Below are 19,810 nucleotides of genomic sequence, written 5' to 3' on the forward strand. Positions count from 1 at the left end.
ACTTTCCACACTAGTGGTAGTCACATGAAAGCACTGTACTTGTGACATTAACTATTTCTCAGGAAAAAAGAGAAAGTTTTACTCGTATTGTTCATTGTTTGCATTAGGTCAACCTAATGCTCCAACCTTAACCTAGAACTGTAGTTTTCTTGATTACGGCATGGCTGACCCAGGCGAAGTGACTTACAAATACTTGAATTCCCTAATGCTATTTGCAAATTACTGCAAGTGTCATAATGACACATTGTTCAGTTCTTAGGACTTTGTGAGGACCCATCTTGGGAAGGATTTGACTTCAAAAGATTGAGATTAAGGCTTAAAGAAAATAACCTTTGGAATTCAACCTCCGGTGAGGGAACTGGCAAGCAATCTTTGTTCAATATTTTTTTCAGAGCTGTCCTGAATGTAGGTGAACAGTAACCAGTGTGCTCCGGAGCCAGGCTCACAGGAAGTCTGGGTGAGTCTAAAGAAGAAGAAAAAGAAAAATCTAATCATGGGAAAGGATGGGAATATTAAAAAAAAAAAATGAAAAATGCAAGTCAATACACTGGGTTTTTTTCTTTTCTTTTCTTTTTTCTTTTTCTTTCTTTTTTTTTTTTTTTTTTTTTTTGAGTTGGAGTCTTGGTTTGTCGCCCAGGCTGGAGTGCAGTGGCGCCATCTCGGCTCACTGCAACCTCTGCCTCCCTGATTCAAGTGATAGTCCTGCCTCAGCCTCCCGAGTAGCTGGGACTACAGGTGCGTGCCACCACGCCCGGCTAATTTTTTGTGTTTTTAGTACAGATGGGGTTTCACCATGTTAGCCAGATGGTCTCGATCTCCTGACCTCGTGATCCTCCCACCTTGGCCTCTCAAAGTGCTGGGATTACGGGCGTGAGCCACCTTGCCCTGCCAATACACTGGTATTCTTATCATTTCCTCAGTGCCCTGTCTGTGCCTTCGGCCCTGCCCTCCCCATTCCACCTCAGGAGAGGACTATACTTAGAGGGCCCCTTCCTTGCTCCAGGACAGGTAACCAGGGTAAAGAATGGTGCAATGCCCTGCTGGCTTCCATTCCACATTGTAGAGGATGTTCAGATGGAGGATGTGCTGATTTCCTCCTCGACATCCATTGTGTAGCCACTATGTGTGAATGGGACCCTGGAAGCCATCAGGATGAGCCCGGATGGGTCCAAATCAACATAACAATCCTATTTTCCTTGATCCAGTAATTGAATCAGGGGTAGTACAATCAGAGTGAACAAAATACAAATACATTCTTTCCCTCGCTATGAAGGGAGAAGCCTTAGATCCAGTTGCATGCTGCTCACAGCATCTTGAAATTTCACGAGGGAAATCACTCTGAGGATAAAGCTGACACACACACAAGAAGGCAGAGCTGTGAGAACAACAGATGACTTGAGCCAGGTGACTGAGTCATGCCTGAGCCTGCTTACCTTTAGGTGTTTCGCTTCGGCATCCTAAGTGGTTCATGCAGCTTCCTGGAGGACGTAAACCTGGAGAACACAAGTGTCCCTGGGTGTTATGTGACAGGTGTTAAGGTGGGCTGGGTGAGTGTTCCCACGCCAAACGTGTTTGCAAAGTATGGAATCAAACAAGATGAAGTAGGCTACTTTAGAGCCATTTATAAAACCTAATACATATTACACATTTCCAGGAAGGAACTACAGAGTGAAGAATTATGCAGACGTATTTAACCCGAGAACCAGATGGGTTGTCTGCTTCTGTATTCATATGTTTTCTGGGAACACATTACTGTTGAGGAGCACAGTTTGGGAAGCTACACTAAGTTATTATCAGGTATTTACACCTTCATGTGTGAAATAGCAAGACAGAAAAGATAGTGGGCGCAGGACTCGAAATGTGAGAGAAAAACAAGGACAGGAAGCAGAATTTCCTCCTTCCCAGGCCTACCCCAGAGCTCCTGGAACTGGGAGCACTTGATTCAAGGTTGGTTTGCTATGCTGGCTATGTACCACAATAATCTCTGGAGCTTCTGGGAGCTCACCCAGGTTCGAATTCAGCGAGTCTGTAGGATCCCAGATGAATTATATACATATGCATAGATAAGATATAAATAAATAGGCCAGGCATAGTGGGTCCTTTTTATAATCCTAGTGCTTTGGGAGGCTGAAGCAGGAGAATCACTTGAGGCCAGGAGTTTATGACCAGCATGACCAGCCTGGGCAGCATAGTGAAACCCTCTCTCTTAAAAAATTTGTTTTTAATTAGTCAGGCATGGGGGAACGCACCTGTAGTCCCAGCTACTTGGGAGGTTGAGGCAGGAGGATTGCTTGAGCCCAGGAGTTCGAGGCTACAGTGACCTATGATTGCAGCACTGCACTCTAGACTGGGTTACAAAGCAAGATTCTGTCTGTCTCTCTCTCTCTCTCTCTCTCGATATATATATATATATTTGTTTATATCTTATAATATGTATGTGTATACCTATCTATAGGTATACTGTCTTTGCAATTTGTTTTATGGAGATAGCATATTCATTTTAATGGTAATGGTAAACAACCTAATGACAATTGCTTCCTGATGCACTTCAATAGTTCTTATTTTAGCTTTTTATTTTGAAAAAAATTTCAAATTTACAGAAAAGATGAAATAATAACACAGGGAATTACCATATACCTTTTACCCAGGTTCCCCAGTTGTTAACATTTTGCTGCTTTATTGTTAGCTATCTATCTTATCTATTTTCTGAAACAACTGAAAGTTAGAGACATGATACTCCAGTCCCACTAGGAATGTCAGTGTGAATTTCCTAAAAGACAAGGTCAAAGGCCGGGCGCGGTGGCTCACACCTGTAATCCCAACACTTTGGGAGGCCGAGGCTGGCGGATCACGAGGTCAGGAGATTGAGACCATCCTGGCAAACACGGTGAAACCCCGTCTCTACTAAAAATACAAATAAATAAATAAATAAATAAATAAATTAGCTGGGCGTGGTGGTGGGCGCCTGTAGTCCTAGCTACTCGAGAGGCTGAGGCAGGAGAATGGCGTGAAACTAGGAGGTGGAGCTTGCAGTGAGCCGAGACCTTGCCACTGCACTCCAGCCTGGGCAACAGAGTGAGACTCTGTCTCAAAAAAAAAAAAAAAAAAAAAAAGACAAGGCCATTCTCTTACACAGCCACAGTTGTCAAGAGCAGGAAGTTGGCATTTCCACAGTATCACCATCTAGTACACCATCTCATCCACTCATCCCATTCTAATTAACCTATTGTTCCAACATGTATGGACAATTTTTTCCTCCTGTTTTTGAATCCAACCCATGATCATGCGATCCATTTACTTTTGATGCTTCTTCAGTCTTCTTCAACCTAGAAGAATTCTTCTGTCTTTCCTTATCTTTCATGATCTCAATATTTTTGAAGATTTTATGCCAGTTATTTTGCAGGATTCTTAGTTTGGGTTTGTGTAATTGTTTCCTTATGGTTGGCCAGGGATATATCACAGATACCACCTTATGGTGCTGTGTTCCTCTCACAGCATCATATCAGAAGACACATAATGTCAATTTGTCCCATTATTTGTGATGTTCACTTTTATCTCTGGTCAGAGTCAGGCAGGTATATTTAAAATAAACTTGAGGTTAAACACCACCATTTGGAATATGAGGGTTGCTTTGCTCCATCTCTGCATGAGAAGATGAAAAAAAGAAGACAGGTGAAAAGAAAAGTGAAAAACAGTATATAACTGAGGGCAACAGTTTTCTCAGTTTAATAATTTCCTCAATTATGAACGGGAAGAAAAAAGTTTTTTCTCTCTTCTAACAGAAAAGGGTGTGCTAATGACAGACACATTCAGGAAGTATCAAATTTGCTATTAAACAGATTATGAAACATGTTTATGCAGTATCAAACCATAAGATTACTCTAGGTCATGTTTCTTTTTTCTTTTTCTTCTTTTTTTTTTTTTTGAGACAGAGTCTCACTCTGTTGCCAGGCTGGCGTGTAGTGGCATGATCTCAGCTCACTGCAACCTCCACCTCCCGGGTTCAAGTGATTCTCCTGCCTCAGCCTCCCAAGTAGCTGGGACTACAGATGCACCCCACCATGCCCAGCTAATTTTTGTATTTTTAGTAGAGATGGGGTTTCACCATGTTGGCCAGGATGGTCTCGATCTCTTGACCTCGTGATCTGCCCGCCTCGGCCTCCCAAAGTGCTAGGATTACAGGCGTGAGCCACCGCGCCTGGCCTCTAGGTCATGTTTCTAATGCTTACTCAGGTATCCATTTGCATGAATTTTTTTTAACCTCCGAAGTTATCCACTGTAATCCAAACATTAAGAGTACATAAATTGCAAATGGATCAGAGAAATGCCAACTCGGGGCTAGAAATTCAAATTCTGGAGAAGCCATTTCAAAGGAAGTGGCACATTGTGGAAACCAGGCAGATGGCCTTATCCAGAATATTCCGAATCTCTATGCAGCAGCTGCTCAGGCAGGGATCTGATTAAAAGAGGGATGGCTCAGGGTGGTCTTAAAGCTATGTCAGAGGCAGGACACTTTTTAAACTTCAGTTATATACAACAAAGCGATCGAAGTAGCAACATTCTCAAAATAAGATTTCACAACCACTTCATATAGTACTGAGACAATGTCCATCATATGTATCGAAGAATAGTATTACTATTATTTTTTATATATATATATATATATATATATATATATTTTTTTTTTTTTTCGAGATAGAGTCTCGCTCTGTTGCCCAAGCTGGAATGCAGTGGTACGATCTAGGCTTACTGCAACCTCTGCCTCCCAGGTTCAAGATTCTCCTGCCTCAGCCTCCCAAGTAGCAGGGACTACAGGCACGTGCCACAACACCCAGCTAATTGTTTTGTATTTTCAGTAGAGACAGGGTTTCACCATGTTGGCCGGGCTGGTCTCGATCTCCTGACCTCAAGTGATCTGCCCACCTCGGCCTCCCAAAGTGCTGAGATTACAGGCATGAGCCACCGCGCCTGGCCAGTATTGGGTTTATTTATAGCAAATGGCCTAAACCAATCTGGCCAAAAGACAGTTGTAAGGTTCTTTCTGGTAAATTTCAGTAGTTTCCTCTATCAGGCCAGTAGGTGTTATTTGATCCAAACCAGTTGGTGTGTTACAATCCAAGCAAGTCTCAGCACAAATAGGGCAAACCTATGAACACATGTCAGCGGGAAGGCAGGTACCAGCGCTCATTATTTCTCTGGACCTCTCTCTCTGTGCTGCTGTGTATGCCAACCAGTATCTTACAGCAAAGGCACAGTCACAAGCGGACCTGTGGACATCCAGCGGGATTGTGTCGGTGACACTGGAGTTGGATCAAGCAAGAGGATCCTCTTTGGAGTGGAGGGACCCAGGGCTAAGAGAATCTAGACCTGAATGGGTGTGTGTTGCTGGACTCGCCCAACTCATAACCTTCCCATGCAAGCGCAGTGGGTTCTGTCTCATCACTGCTAGCCCACAACTTCACCCATCAAAAAATTGTTTCTCATCTTTCTTTCGTTCCTTCCTCCCTTCCTCCCTTCCTCCCTGTCTCTCTCTCTCTCTCTCTCTTTCTCTCTTTCTTTCTTGAGACAGAGTCTCACTCTTGTCATCCAGGATGGAATGCAATGGTGTGATCTCGGCTCACTGCAACCTCCGCCTCTCAGGTTCAAATTTCTCCTGCCTCAGGCTCCTGAGTAGCTGGGACAACAGGCGCCCGCCAGCATGCCCGGCTAATTTTTGTACTTTTAGTAGAGACGGGGTTCTGCCATGTTGGCCAGGCTGGTCTCGAACTCCTGATCGCAGGTGATCCGTCTGCCTCGGCCTCCCAAAATGCTGGGATTACAGGCGTGAACCACCGCGCCCGTCCCATTTCTGACATTTCTTTATGCTAACCAACTACCCTCAAGTGTTGCTTTATGTAAGTGTGGTGCATACTCCATATGCTAAGTAACCAACTGTAAAAAGTTGATTTAAATTCGGTTGCTTCATGTGCTAATTATTCCTTGAGTTGTTGATTAGAGCTAATGCCTACACACACAAACTACTTACATTAAAGTAGTTTAAAATAAATTATCACCCATATCAAATATCACATTATTTTTAGTTGGAGTGGTTTTAGTGGTAATGGTGGGGCTGATGGTGATGGGAGCTTTCCCATGGCATTACCAGGGTTTGCTTTAGCTTTTAGGAAGCTCAGAACAGGCTGAGGCAGTACACACAGCATAAAATTGTGGACAGGTTTTTAGCGGTGTTTTTTCATTGCAAATTTCTCATTCTGCTTATTATAGAAAAATTATAAAATACAGTCAACAAAAAGAATGGGTAGTCCATAATCTATCCCAAGGATTATCAATTTTATTTATTTATTTATTTATTTATTTATTTATTTATTTATTTATTTATTTTGAGACAGAGTCTCACACTGTCGCCCAGGCTGGAGTGCAGTGGCGCCATCTCGGCTCACAGCAAGCTCCGCCTCCCGAGTTCACGCCATTCTCCTGCCTCTGCCTCCCGAGTAGCTGGGACTACAGGCACCTGCCACAACGCCCGGCTAATTTTTTTTTTTTTTTTTTTAATTTTTAGTAGAGACGGGGTTTCACCATGTTCGCCAGGGTGGTCTTCATCTCCTGACCTCGTGATCCGCCCGCCTCGGTCTCCCAAAGTGCTGGGATTATAGGCGTGAGCCACCGCGCCCAGCCAGGATTACCAATTTTAAACACATAGATGCATATTAATCGATAGAGATAAACATATAGGTAAAAGTTTTTACAAAACATGGGGACTTTTTTTCCTTCTAAATGTATGATTAATAGCTTCCAATATCAACATACATGCCAAATACATTGGAAAGGCTGCACCGATTAGGAAATTGGTTAAGTATAACCAATCTGCTATTGTGAGTCTCTTAGATTTCTTTCTTTTTTTTTTTTTTTTTTTTTTTTTGAGACGGAGTCTCGCTCTGCCGCCCAGGCTGGAGTGCAGTGGCCGGATCTCAGCTCACTGCAAGCTCCGCGTCCCGGGTTTACGCCATTCTCCTGCCTCAGCCTCCCGAGTAGCTGGGACTACAGGCGCCCGCCACCTCGCCCGGCTAGTTTTTTGTATTTTTTAGTAGAGACGGGGTTTCACCATGTTAGCCAGGATGGTCTCGATCTCCCGACCTCGTGATCCGCCCGTCTCGGCCTCCCAAAGTGCTGGGATTACAGGCTTGAGCCACCGCGCCCGGCCTTAGATTTGTTTCTAACTGCCTGCTCTTACACATGGTCCAGCCAGTGAACATTCAGGTGCAGTTCCTTAATCATTTCCTTAAGAAAAATTCCCAGAAGTGGTGTTGCCAAGTGAAAGTTTATGCATATTTAAGTTTTCTTTCTTTCCTAATTTCCTTGCCCTTAAATTATACCTGTTCTGGCCAGGCGTGGTGGCTCACTTTGGGAAGCTGAGTAGGCTGATCACTTGAGGTCAGGAGTTTGAGACCAGCCTGGCCCACGTGGCAAAACTCTGCCTTTACTAAAAATACAAAAATTAGCCAAGTGTGGTGGTGTGCACCTGTAATCCTGGCTACTCAGGAGGCTGAGGCAGAAGAATTGCTTGAACCCAGGAGGCGGAGGTTGCAGTGAGCTGAGATCACGCTGCTGGGCACTCCAGCCTGGGCAACAGAGCCAGATTCCATCTCAAAAAAAAAAAAAAATTATACCTGTTCATCTATTTCATATGTCCTAATAATCATATACCATTTCCCTAGTGGGCTCATTCTTTTACACTTTCAGACTGCCACTCTCTGCTGATGGCATTGCTTCCTATTTTGGTGAGAAAATAGATGCCACTGGAAGTTTCCGAAATCCCCACCCATCTTTCTACCCACCTTCCAGTATCTGTGGCCCTAAGCCTTGCCTCCCCTTCTCTTGACATGGAAGAACTGGCTTCACTTTGAGCACTGGATCCCAGCCCCCTTTGCCTACCTAAGGGTGTAGCTCCAGCAAGTCTCTTTTTAATTTTATTTTATTTTGGCAAATTTCTCTTTCTTGCACCATCAATTTTTTTTCTTCTTTTTCTTCTGCGATTCATTGTCATCAGCATACAGCTTTCATTTTTCCCATCTACAAATAGACAAGCTTGGCTTAATGGCTGTCACCTATAGTCCCAGCTGCTTGGGAGGCTGAGGCAGAAAGATCATATGACTACAGGGATTTGAGACTAGCCTGGGCAACTCAGCAAGACACCAAAACAAAACCCGAACAGACAAAACCCTTCTCTAGGCCCCATTTCCATTTTCAACTACAGATTCACTTTTCTTTGCAGAAAAACCCCTAGAAAGTGCTGTTTTCATTCATTGCTTCCAGTTCCACACATTCTTTATTAAACTCACTCCAATCAGATTTTCTTTTCTTTTCTTTTTTCTTTTCTTTTTTTTCTGAGATGGAGTCTGGCACTCTCGCCCGGGCTGGAGTGCAATGGCACAATCTCGGCTCACTGCAAGCCGCCTCCTGGGTTCACTGAATTCTCCTGCCTCAGCCTCCTGAGTAGCTGGGATTACAGGTGCCCGCCACCACGCCTCGCTAATTTTTTGTATTTTTAGTAGAGACAGGGTTTCACCGGGTTAGCCAGGATGGTCTCGATCTCCTGACCATATGATCCGCCTGCCTCAGCCTCCCAAAGTGCTGGGATTACAGGCGTGGGCCACCGTGCCCGGCCTACTTCCAATCAGACTTTCACCTGCACACTCCACCAGAACCTTTTTTGTCAAGGTCACCAATGTTCTCCCCACTGCTGTAGCTAATGGACAACTTTCAATCTTGTCTTACATAACCAATCAACAGCAGGTGACACAGATCATCAACCCTCTTCCTTGGAAGATTTGTTTCACCGAGCTGCAGAACACTACAAGCTGGGGATTGTCCTTTTCCTTCACTTTCTTTCTCAGCATCACTTGCTGGCTCCTCCTCATCTGCATGGTCTTAACTCTAGAGTGCTCCAGGCGGCCAGGTTTGAACACTTCACTGTTTACACTCAGTCTTTCAGTTATCTCCTCCAGTCTCTTGGTTTTAATACCATAGATATGTTAACAAACTCCATAATGCAACTCTACAGCCCTGACCTCCTTCTCTCCCTTCTTTTTCCTGTATTAATATGTATTTTTTGTTGGAGTCATTTTATTTTATTTTATTTTTTATTTTATTTTATTTGAGACAGTGTCTGTCGCCCAGGCTGGAGTGCAGTGGCACAATCTCAGCTCACTGCAACCTCTGCCTTCAGGGCTCTGGTGATCCTCCTACCTCAGCCCGCTGTGTAGCTGACACCACAGGCATTGCCACCACACCCAGCTAATTTTTGTATGTTTAGTAGAGACGGGGTTTCACCATGTTGGCCAGGCTGGTCTCGAACTGCTGACCTCAAGTGAACCGCCTACCTCGGCCTCCCCAAGTGATGGAATCACAGGCGTGAGCCACCACACCCGGCCTGGAGTCAGTTTACACATAGTCATTCAGCCTACTTTTAATTTTTTTATATACATGCAGTTTAGACTTTAAATGCACACATCCTAAATAACCTTTCAGAAATACCATATTACCTCTTGCTGGCAGTGTATAAGAGTCAAATTTTGACTCCCCAGTACATGGCCATACCAGTTTTTTGTTTTTTTGTTTTTTGGTATATAATCCAAACAAAGCATATTAAGTTTGAAAAGTTTGAATCTGATCTTGAAATGTTTCTTTTTCTTTTTTCTTTTTTTTTTGGAGATGGAGTCTTACTCTGTCACCCAGGCTGGAGTACACTGGCACGATCTCGGCTTATGGCAACCTCCACTTGCTGGGTTCATGCGATTCTCCTGCCTCAGCCTCCTGAGTAGCTGGGATTACAGGCACCTACCATCATGCCCGGCTAATTTTTTTTTATTTTTAGTAGATAGAGTGTTTCACCATGTTGGCCAGATTGGTCTCAAACTCCTGACCTCAGGTGATCCGCCCGCCTTGGCTTCCCAAATTGCTGGGATTACAGGCATGAGCCACCACGCCCAGCCTGATCTTGAAATCTTTCTTAGTAGCCTTTATTTTCAGCATCTTCGCAAATTTCCCTGTCATCTTGATCATTTGTCAGTACGCACACACACAAACACACACATCTCCTTTTTCTTTAATAATTGCAGGGATTCAAGAGAATGAAAATCTCTCCTCTTCAGAAAATTATTGAATGATCTGGCTAGAGAAAATTTCTGGAATCTGAGAAGCCATCTCATTAAAACCAAGCAATCTTAATTGTTTGAATTAGAGTTTGTGAATTGGCCAAATGTAAACACAAGCCGCCATTCCCTGGTGGATATTTAGAGGACTGTTATGAACTGTTGCTGCCCCATACAGTCAGCTGGTTGTGCACCGCATGACTCCAGGTGGAACACCATTTACACGCAGACCACAATGAGAAGTCTCTCTCTGGAGCTGGGCAGCGTGACAACCCCCAAAAATGTCTGGCTGGATTAATTCAATTTTATGAATCATTTCTCGGATATTTTCTTTTCTGGTTCTGTTCTCTCTCTCTCTCTCTCTCTCTCTCTCTCTCTCTCTCTCTTTCTCTCTGTGTGTGTGTGTGTGTGTGTGTGTGTATGTGTATATATATATATAGAGAGAGAGAGAGATGGAATCTTTCTCTGTCACCCAGGCGGGAGTGCAGTGGCACGATCTCAGCTCACTGCAACCTCCGCCTCCCCCGTTCAAGCGATTCTCCTGCCTCAGCCTCCTGAGTAGCTGGGACTACAGGCCCCGCCACCACACCCGGCTAATTTTTGTATTTTTAGTACAGACCGGATTTCGTCATATTGGTCAGGCTGGTCTCGAACTCCTGACCTCATGATCTGCCCGCCTTGGCCTCCCAAAGTGCTGGGATTACAGGCATGAGCCATAGCGCCCGGCCTACTCTCCCCATATATTAAGCATTTGTCTAAGAAAAGAAGACTCTATTGTGATAGTCAGTTTGTAAAAATTATCCTTTTAGTCCCCCTCTCCCACAGACAAAGTGGGGATGCAAGCCATTTGGTCTAGGAAAATGACCAAACATGCCGTCGAATGAGTTTGCTGACAGGACTCTACAGAGGAAGCTTGAAAGGAAAGCAAACAGCTGACCTTTGAAACCCGTGGCACCTCTGGGCCAGGCGCGGTGGCTCATGCCTGTAGTCCCAGCACTTTGGGAGGCCGAGGCAGGTGGGTCACGAGTTCAGGAGATTGAGACCATCCTGGCTAATGCGATGAAACCCCGTCTCTACTAAAAATACAAAAAAAAAGAAAAATATTTACCGGTCGTGGTGGCGGGCACCTGTGGTCTTAGCTACTCGGGAGGCTGAGGCAGGAGAATGGCGTGAACCCAGGAAGTGGAGGTTGCAGTGAACCGAGATCACGCCACTGCACTCCAGCCTGGGCAACAGAGTGAGACTCCGTCTCAAAAAAACAAAGAAACCCATGGCACCTCTGGTGGGACAGGCAGCATCTGCAATGCCTCTGCAGACCCTTCTACCCTGCCTGTTTACTCTCTCCCCCAAATCACCTGCTCACACCTCCATGTATGTGATGGGCCTTATGTATTGAAATCTAATTGTTTCTCATTATTGTTAGAACTTTTCAAACATTTTTTAAACCTGAAAATCTCTTTCTTCCAAACAAGGAATACAGCAAACTGTCATACAAAATGTTAAAACAGATCAAGGCAGAGCTGCTCTGTAAGCCTTTTGAAATTGGAATTAAAAACCTTGCACTTCTTATGGAATACACTTAAAAGCCTGTCCTTTTCCTCCCAGCCCCACCCTGGCCTCTGGTAGATTCTCCCAGAGAGGAGAGTGAGGCCCTTGCCTAGGGTACAAAATTTTAGAGGCAGGCAGGGGGAGGTGGCACCAAAAAACTCAGTAGCTAAGATAAAGGCTATTTTAATGCAGTATTTTATTTATTTATTTATTTATTTACATTTTTTCAAGATGGAGTCTTGCTCTGTCGCCCAGGCTGGAGTACAGTGGCACGATCTCAGCTCACTGCAACCTCTGCCTCCCAGGTTTAAGTGATTCTCCTGCCTCAGCCTCCTGAGCAGCTGGGATTACAGGCATGCGCCACCACACCAAGCTAATTTTTGTATTTTAGTGAAGACGGGGTTTCACCATGTTGGCCAGGCTGGTCTCGAACTCCTGACCTGATGATCCACTCGCCTCAGCCTCCCAAAGTTCTGGGATTACAGGCATGAGCCACTGTGCCCAGCCTGCAATATTTTAAATACAAAACTTCATGTGAATGAATTATTAAAATATTAATGACAGGATTGGCAATAGTGTCTTACTGAGCCATACTGGAGCCTGAGCCAAAAGAAAAAATTAGTAATGCTAATGATACTGTCTTTATCTTTATAATATTCTTTGATTACTGAGTTTTTGGCGTTCCTTTAAATTTAGGGCTCAAAGTGAGTGACTCCCTCTCCTTAACTGAATTTTGGCTCTCACACTATCCTTTACATTCATCACTCTGTGTTGTTGTACAGCTGAATATTTCTTGTCTCTCATTCCCTCTTAGAATGCATGCTCCCTGAGTGCAAGGACCATGTCATACTCATCTTTGCATCTCCAACATATGTTACTTCTCTGGCTTCAGCTTGCTCATCTGTGAAATGAAAAACTGAGTAATCTTGAATGTACTTCAACATCTGTCTATAGAAATCTATCTATGGAAGTTCAAGTCACCTCAAACTTTCTCTGCCTGATGATTGATGGTATCAATGAGGCAGCCACAAGAGTGCTGGTATTTTGCAACAGATTAGAGAGCTGTGTTCAGTAAAGCTAAGGGGTTATCTGTAAAACACACTCTTGGATGGATAATTGCTTTAAACTTCCATTTTGCTGGGACTGTACTTAAAAAGACATTTTGAGGGTTCTCTCTCCGGTAATGCTATCCTGGTTGGGAAATTCAGGCATCGTCCTTTAATTAGGTCTAATATGTTAAGAAATACCTTCCCCCTTCTCTTTCCTTTCCTGTTGGCCTGGTTGTCTTAAAATGTGGGGAAAGGCCATGAAGTATTGAAAAACATTTTATGTTTTCTTATCATCCTTTGTGTGTAATTATGAGGGAAGAAATGTCTGAAAAGAGTGAAGCAGTTCATTGCAGGCATAAAAAGAAATGCATCGAGCACCTACTGTCCACCTACTATGTCCAGCCCTCTGTGGGAACAACAGCATATCACACAAGGTTTCTGTTCTTGATGAGTTTTCAAGACCCTGCTGGGAATACAAACATGAACAAAGAAAAGCCAGACGTTGGTTTTATAGCCAACTGCCAAGATCATAAGAACGTGAAGTCAGAATCGTGGAATAAAAGGAGAAAGCAAATTACCTTTAGGTACCTACCATGTAAGGACTTTAAAACATTACATGTCTTTTTTTTTTTTTTTTTTGAAATGGAGTTTCGCTCTTGTCGCCCAGGCTGGAGTGCAATGGCGTGATCTTGGGTCACTGCAACCTCCGCCTCTCAAGTTCAAGTGATTCTCCTACCTCAGCCTCTTGAGTAGCTGGGATTACAGGCGTGCGCCACCACGCCCAGCTAATTTTTGTATTTTTAGTAGAGATGGGGTTTCCCCATGTTGGCCAGGATGGTCTCAATCTCTTGACCTTGTGATCCGCCCACCTCAACCTCCCAAAGTGCTGGGATTACAGGCATAAGCCACCTCACCCAGCCTACATGTCTTTTTTATGTGAAAACATATCCTCACTGTCTTTTGAGTTAAGTACTAATATTAATATCTCTGATAGACTAATAAGGACACAGGGGCTTGTAGTTAAGGTCATTCATGAATATTATTTGCTTTCCCAAAGTATTTGCATAAAGTTATTCTAATATGTTTGAAATGGTAACTGGATATGGGTACTATTTAGTTTAACTAAATTAGGAAGTATTGCTTGTCTTTCTTCCTCCTCAGTGGTACAGCCTTGGGTTTGGAAGTGGCTGTTACTTAACCATCTCCTCCATGTGGGGTTTGCTTGTCAGGACACCGGTGACCAGAATTTGGAAACTCTAGTTGGGGAATTTAAACAGGCCATTAATTTCATTTTCACACTCAAATATGATTTAGGCCCTGCTGTTGGGCCATTGGAAACAAAGTTCCCATGTATTTTATTTGGTAGTTCTAAAAGCTTTGTGTTCAGTGACCAATTTTTCGCAGCTGGCTTCATGCTCCAGGATTGTCCTCTCTTCTTTCCAAAGGCAGGCTAGATTCCAGCTGTTTCCATTAAGGAGGGCTCAGGTGAAAGCTGCTTCCCTAATTTTAAAGCCATAACCTTGAAATGATGGCTTTGGAGCAACAGAGCCTGTGAAACTGGCTTGGTGATTTTTTTTTCTATCTCTTTTTGTTTGTTTGTTTGTTTTCAATTTACCCTGTTGTTCTACCTCTCCTCCCTCCTCCATCCCTGACCCCAGGCAGTGCGGGAGGGATTGGGATTTAACCATCCATGAAAGATCTGGCAGCCTTGAAATGTGGAGGTCTATTTACCTAAAAGTCAAGTATGAGTCCAGAAACAAAGCACACACACCCACCCTCAACCTCAAGTTGGATCCGATCTTCTCATTGTGAAGCAAAGGAACTCAACAAAACAAAACTTTTAAGGCTCATGAGGTCCACTAAGTATTTCCACCGCTAAAGAAAGTCACATGACTCAAGAGAGGACAGTGAGTTGCCCAGCAGTGGCAACTTTTGAGGCAGGGACCACATCAATAAAAGTATCCACCACATCAATTTTAAGATCTTAATTTTTAAAAATGATTACTTTATGTTTCTGCGGGATGAGTTGAAAATCCATTCCATACTTGCTTAGTGAACTTTTAAAAATTATCCAATGAAATCTTAATAGAAATATTGGTGCAGAGCTCTTTGAATGTAAAACTTAAACCACCATACCAAAGGCTAAGAATATGAAATAGTGAAAGGATGGCATGTGACAGGCTTGTGGAACTTCTGGGTAAGTGGTTTGGGTGGTTTCTCCCCTTAGGCAGTACATGTGTGCTTTGAGTCAGACCTGCGTGTCTTCCTGGGTCTATCCTGATAGCTGATAAAAGGCCTGCAGCTGAGAGCCTTACATATCTTTCCATGGCCACACAGTCTTGTTAACACACAGTGGGCAGAGAGGCCTGGAGGTGGTCAGTGAGTCAGCAGTGTGTTTCCCAGGATGGTGAAACACAACTCTTTAAAACGCTCTGGGGACTGTAACAGATCCAAGGGGAAGAAGGCAAAATAAGTAGAAAATATGGTTCCTGGAAGAGCTTATAATTCAATTGTAGCAAAAGAACCCAAATACAGGGAACTTCTCATGAAGTGAAAGTCACGAATACACCCAAGCATACCATGGCACGCAGGGCCATCTCAACTCTTCATGGATTACACTATCTACCATCTCTATCTCCCTCACCTTCCTCTACTTGAAAACCCAGCTCAGGCATCAGCTTTTTCAGGAAGCCTTCTGACACCCCAGAGGAAGAATATCTTGTCCTCATACTTCTGCATGCCTATCTTGACCATTGCCCTTATCACAGTTTATTAGGATGTTTTTTTTCATGTGAACTGTGACCTCCATGAGGGCAGTGACTGGGGTTTACTCATCAGTGTAGCCCCAGGACCAAGCCTAATGCCAGGCACAAGTAAACACGCGGTCATAGTGAGCAAATCAGTCAACAATAACTGCTGAGGGTTTACAGTGACAAGGAATGACCGTAAGGTCATCAGGCGTAGCTCAGATGAGTTGAGTTTTGAATGAAGTTTGAAGGAAGTAGAACTAATTGCATTGGTAGGAAGAAGATTGGGAGTATCATTTATGGGAAATGTCAGTAGCTGCCTTGAGCTGATTCTCATGGAACATTGTACAGGGGATTTTAATGAGAAATGGAATTAATAAAAGAGGAAAGAGGATAGTCAGAGGACTGAAAGCACTTTGTATTCTGGACTTGATAGGCAGACTGTAATTCTTTCCACTACTGAAGATGAGAGGGTGGGCCAGTGCCAGCAGTGCCCTGATCACATTCTCACCAGAGAATCTATATTCGGCTTATTTAAATCCCAAAGTGCTTTTAGTTTAATGCAGCATTTCCTTCATTTCCTGTCTGAAATCCTTACACATATTTCAGTGGTAGCTGTGGGTTATTTCCACAAACTGTAGTAAACCTGCCCCCGCAGAGGTCCAAGCCAACTCAAGTTTTTCCTTAAGGCTGCAACTTTCTTATCTTTAAGTGACCTTAATCTCACATTTATTATGACTCGAGCATCATTTCTCGTGTATTCTCATGTAGTAAAAAACCCTTACTTGAGTCCTGCAATCACAGCAGCACCATCAGGAAGAGGAAATGAGCAGAGTTGTTAAGCAGAACACGCTGTACCTTTTTAAACATTAACCATTGTTCAGGTCTGTGGACCGGGCTGCTGAAAGCAATGGTGGGAATCAGGAATTACATGCAAAAAAAAAAAAACTTACCTATGGAAAATTTTAGCATTCCCTTAATCTGTCTTGGTCTCCGAAGTTATATGGGCTTTTATTTTTAAAGACATAGAAGTGTAGTTAAGCTGACTTATCTCTTATCTAAAAATAACTCTATCTGACCCATGTCATGTTCAGAAGAGGACAGTCATGCTGTCTGACAGCATTTAAGTTGGTTTGACTTCACGCTATTAGAATATCACTATGGAAGTAGTTTGTGTTCTATGAGGAACTTTGTCTTAGCAATTAGAAGGAACTTAATAAACTTTGCTATTTGCTGCCATAGCCTAGACATATAGTGGGTTAGCAATGATTTTTATAATTCGTGAATAACTTTTTGTTGCTCTCTTGATTTTGTTTTTCTATAAATGTGGATCATGGAAACCAGCATTTAAATGATTCTATTAGAAATGTGGTGGCTGGCCAGGTGCAGTGGCTCACGCCTGTAATCCTAGCACTTTGGTAGGCCAAGGCGAGCAGATCACCTGATGTCCGGAGTTCGAGACCAGCCTGATCAACATGGAGAAACCCCGTCTGTACTAAAAATACAAAATTAGCCAGGCATGGTGGCACATGTCTGTAATCCCAGCTACTCGGGAGGCTGAGGTAGGAGAATCACTTGAACCTGGGAGGCAGAGGTTCCGGTGAGCCAAGATTGTGCCATTGCACTCCAGGCGGGCAACAAGAGTGAAACTCCATCTCAAAAAAAAAAAAAAAAAAAAAAAAAAAAAATTATTAGGCTAGTACTGTTGACACAATGGTATTTCTAATAACAAATTCTGGAAACAAACTAAATCTTAACTCTAGGGAAATAGTTTAATGTAAGCAACAATATAACTACTCTGTGTAGTATTAGAATGCTGGTAGAAATGAAAATTTTTGAAAAGAAAACTTGTAACCCTGAAAAAGCTTGTGATGATGTCAGGCAAAAGTGTCATAATACTAACTTATATATACGGTTTGGTTGCTGCCATGTTAAAGGAGGAATGCTATTCACAGAGACAAAAAAGAACCTAAGGAAGAAATGTACCAATATTTTGATAGTAGTTAGGTGGAATAATTAAGGACTTTTTTTCTTCTTTTTCCATAGAAATAGAAATGTTTTCTGCATTTTCTATGCCATTTTTATATGGAAAATGTAAACATAATTTTGAAAGAAAAAGAAGAGGCCGGGGGCGGTGGCTCATGCCTGTAATACCAGCACTTTGGGAGGCTGCGGTGGGCAGATCACGAGGTCAGGAGATTAGACCATCCTGGCCAACATGGTGAAACCCTATCTCTACAAAAAATACAAGAAAATTTAGCTGGGCATGGTGGTGGGTGCTTGTAGTCCCAGCTACTCGGGAGGCTGAGGCAGCAGAATCGCTTGAACTAGGGAGGCGGAGGTTGCAGTGAGCTGAGATTGCACCACGGCACTCCAGCCTGGCGACAGAGTGACACTCTGGCTCAAAATAATAATAATAATAATAAATAAATACATAAATAAAGAGAAAACAGTAATGTTTATAGCATTATCCTTGGTTAATGAGATAATGGGTGATATTTATTTAGATAGTTCTTACTTTCAAAAATTTCTACCATAAACATGTATAACTGCTTTTTATTTTAAAAATTTCTAAACATAGCAAAGGGACAGGTGCGGTGGCTCACACCCGTAACCCCAGCACTCTGAGAGGCCAAGGTGGGAGGACTGCTTGAGCTCAGGAGTTTGAGACCAGCCTGGGCAGCACGGCAAAACCTCATCTCTAAAAACAAAACAAAACAAACAAACAAACAAACAAAAAAATTAGCTGGGTGTGGCGGTGTGTGCCTGTAGTCCCAGCTACTCGGGAGGTCAAGAGGTGGGAGGATCACCTCTGGGAGGTCAAGGCTGCAGTGGGCTGTGTTCCAGCCACTGTACTCCAGCCTGGGAGATAGAGCAAGACCTTGTTTAAAAATAGTAATAATAATAATAATTATAATAATAAAGCAAATGACATTTGGTAGTAAAACCCTTAAAATTCATGTCTCTTTCCTGACCCCAATGGTGCAGAAGACTCCTCGGAAGACCCTATTGGGTCAAATATGAAAAGATTCTCTGTGGAATTCCTCAAACTCACGTTTGGCCCAAATGATGGATTGCCTGACAGTGCCACTGTTACGGTAGTAATGCAGACTGGGAATAACAATAACAATCATGAAAGTGTGGCCATTTAACCTGAATGCTGGTTGGATTTGCCGAAAGGTAGAAGTTTTCTATGTCGGTTAGATGTAAACGGCACAGTTCGGCAGGCCGCACTGTGAGGACAGACCTGGAATAAGAGATGCACTTGTCACACGTATCATGACAGAAACACATTTACTGGGAGGACGGCTGTCATTCAGAATTATAAAAGGCCTGGATGTTGGGAAATTTTTCCCTTCGAAGTCCCCTATGAAGGTTTCAGAAACAGCTTTCCCCAGTTTTTTCACCTCTAGACCATCTCTGTATTGAGGGGTCTCTCCCTATTTAGCCTGTCTGCCTGCTTGCTCTGTTTTTCTTCTTCTTCTCCCCACCACTCTTAGCTCTCTTAGGTATCTTGCTTCTTCCTTATTTGTTCCCACAATTCTACTGAGATGTCCTGACATCTCTGGCTACAAGGCACTATTAGCAGACGGTTCCCATCTTGTTTTAAACAATCCTCTTTTAGTGTCTACTTTGCATAGCTCCTGGGCTCCATTAGCTTTAATTATCCAGCAGGAGAGCCACCCAGACAATTTCTGGTGGGATAACATTGGACCTTTCCAGGGAATAACAACAAAATAAAAATAAATAAATTTAAACCCTGAAAGAGCATTAAGTTCTTGGTTCTGCACGAATCAGGAGAGATTATTTGCAAACCTCAGGATTAATAATCAATGAATTAGAAAGAATTCCTGATCCTATTAGAAATGCTAATCTCGTGAGAACAGAGAGAACGATTTGTGAGAGGAGCTGAGCTGCCAGGCTGTGCCTGTCTCCACTGTCCTGTTGTGTGAGAAAGGAGGGAAAGGGCGAAAGGAAAGAGCATTTGTTTAATATCTACTGTATTCCAGACATTGAGCAAGGGACTATCACACACTCCCTCTAGCTAGTCCTCACAGCAATCCTTCAAGGCAGTATTATGATCAGCCTTGTTCCTGATGAAAAACTGGAAGATCAGCAAGATTAAGTAGGCTGACCTGGGCCACACATCCAGGAAGTGGCAAATTTGGACGCGGGGGACTTGAATGCAGGACTTTGTAAGCCCAAAGGTCATCACTTTCTCATTACAGCAGTTGCAGAGCTTAGTTAAGTAGCTGGCAGCAATGTCTCAAGTTATTAAAGGCTGAAAAGCAAGGTACAGATCATCTCTTAGAGG

The 19,810-nt window shown here is 43.2% G+C and overlaps 1 long non-coding RNA gene across 2 annotated transcripts in view; it reads right to left on the minus strand.

Moving 5' to 3' along the window:
- LOC112427055 (uncharacterized) overlaps positions 1-19,810 on the minus strand; it is a 50,843-nt gene that overhangs the window by 24,020 nt on the left and 7,013 nt on the right. Inside the window, exon 2 of one of the 2 annotated variants that reach the window (XR_011608996.1) lies at positions 331-3,642. This is a non-coding gene — a long non-coding RNA (uncharacterized lncRNA). Of the gene's footprint in view, positions 1-330; positions 4,654-19,810 lie in introns of those variants that run through there. The other variant, XR_011608995.1, reaches the window with a different exon arrangement.

The sequence above is a fragment of the Macaca nemestrina genome, chromosome 10 (assembly GCF_043159975.1).
Source record: "Macaca nemestrina isolate mMacNem1 chromosome 10, mMacNem.hap1, whole genome shotgun sequence".
Taxonomy (NCBI): Eukaryota; Metazoa; Chordata; class Mammalia; order Primates; family Cercopithecidae; genus Macaca; species Macaca nemestrina.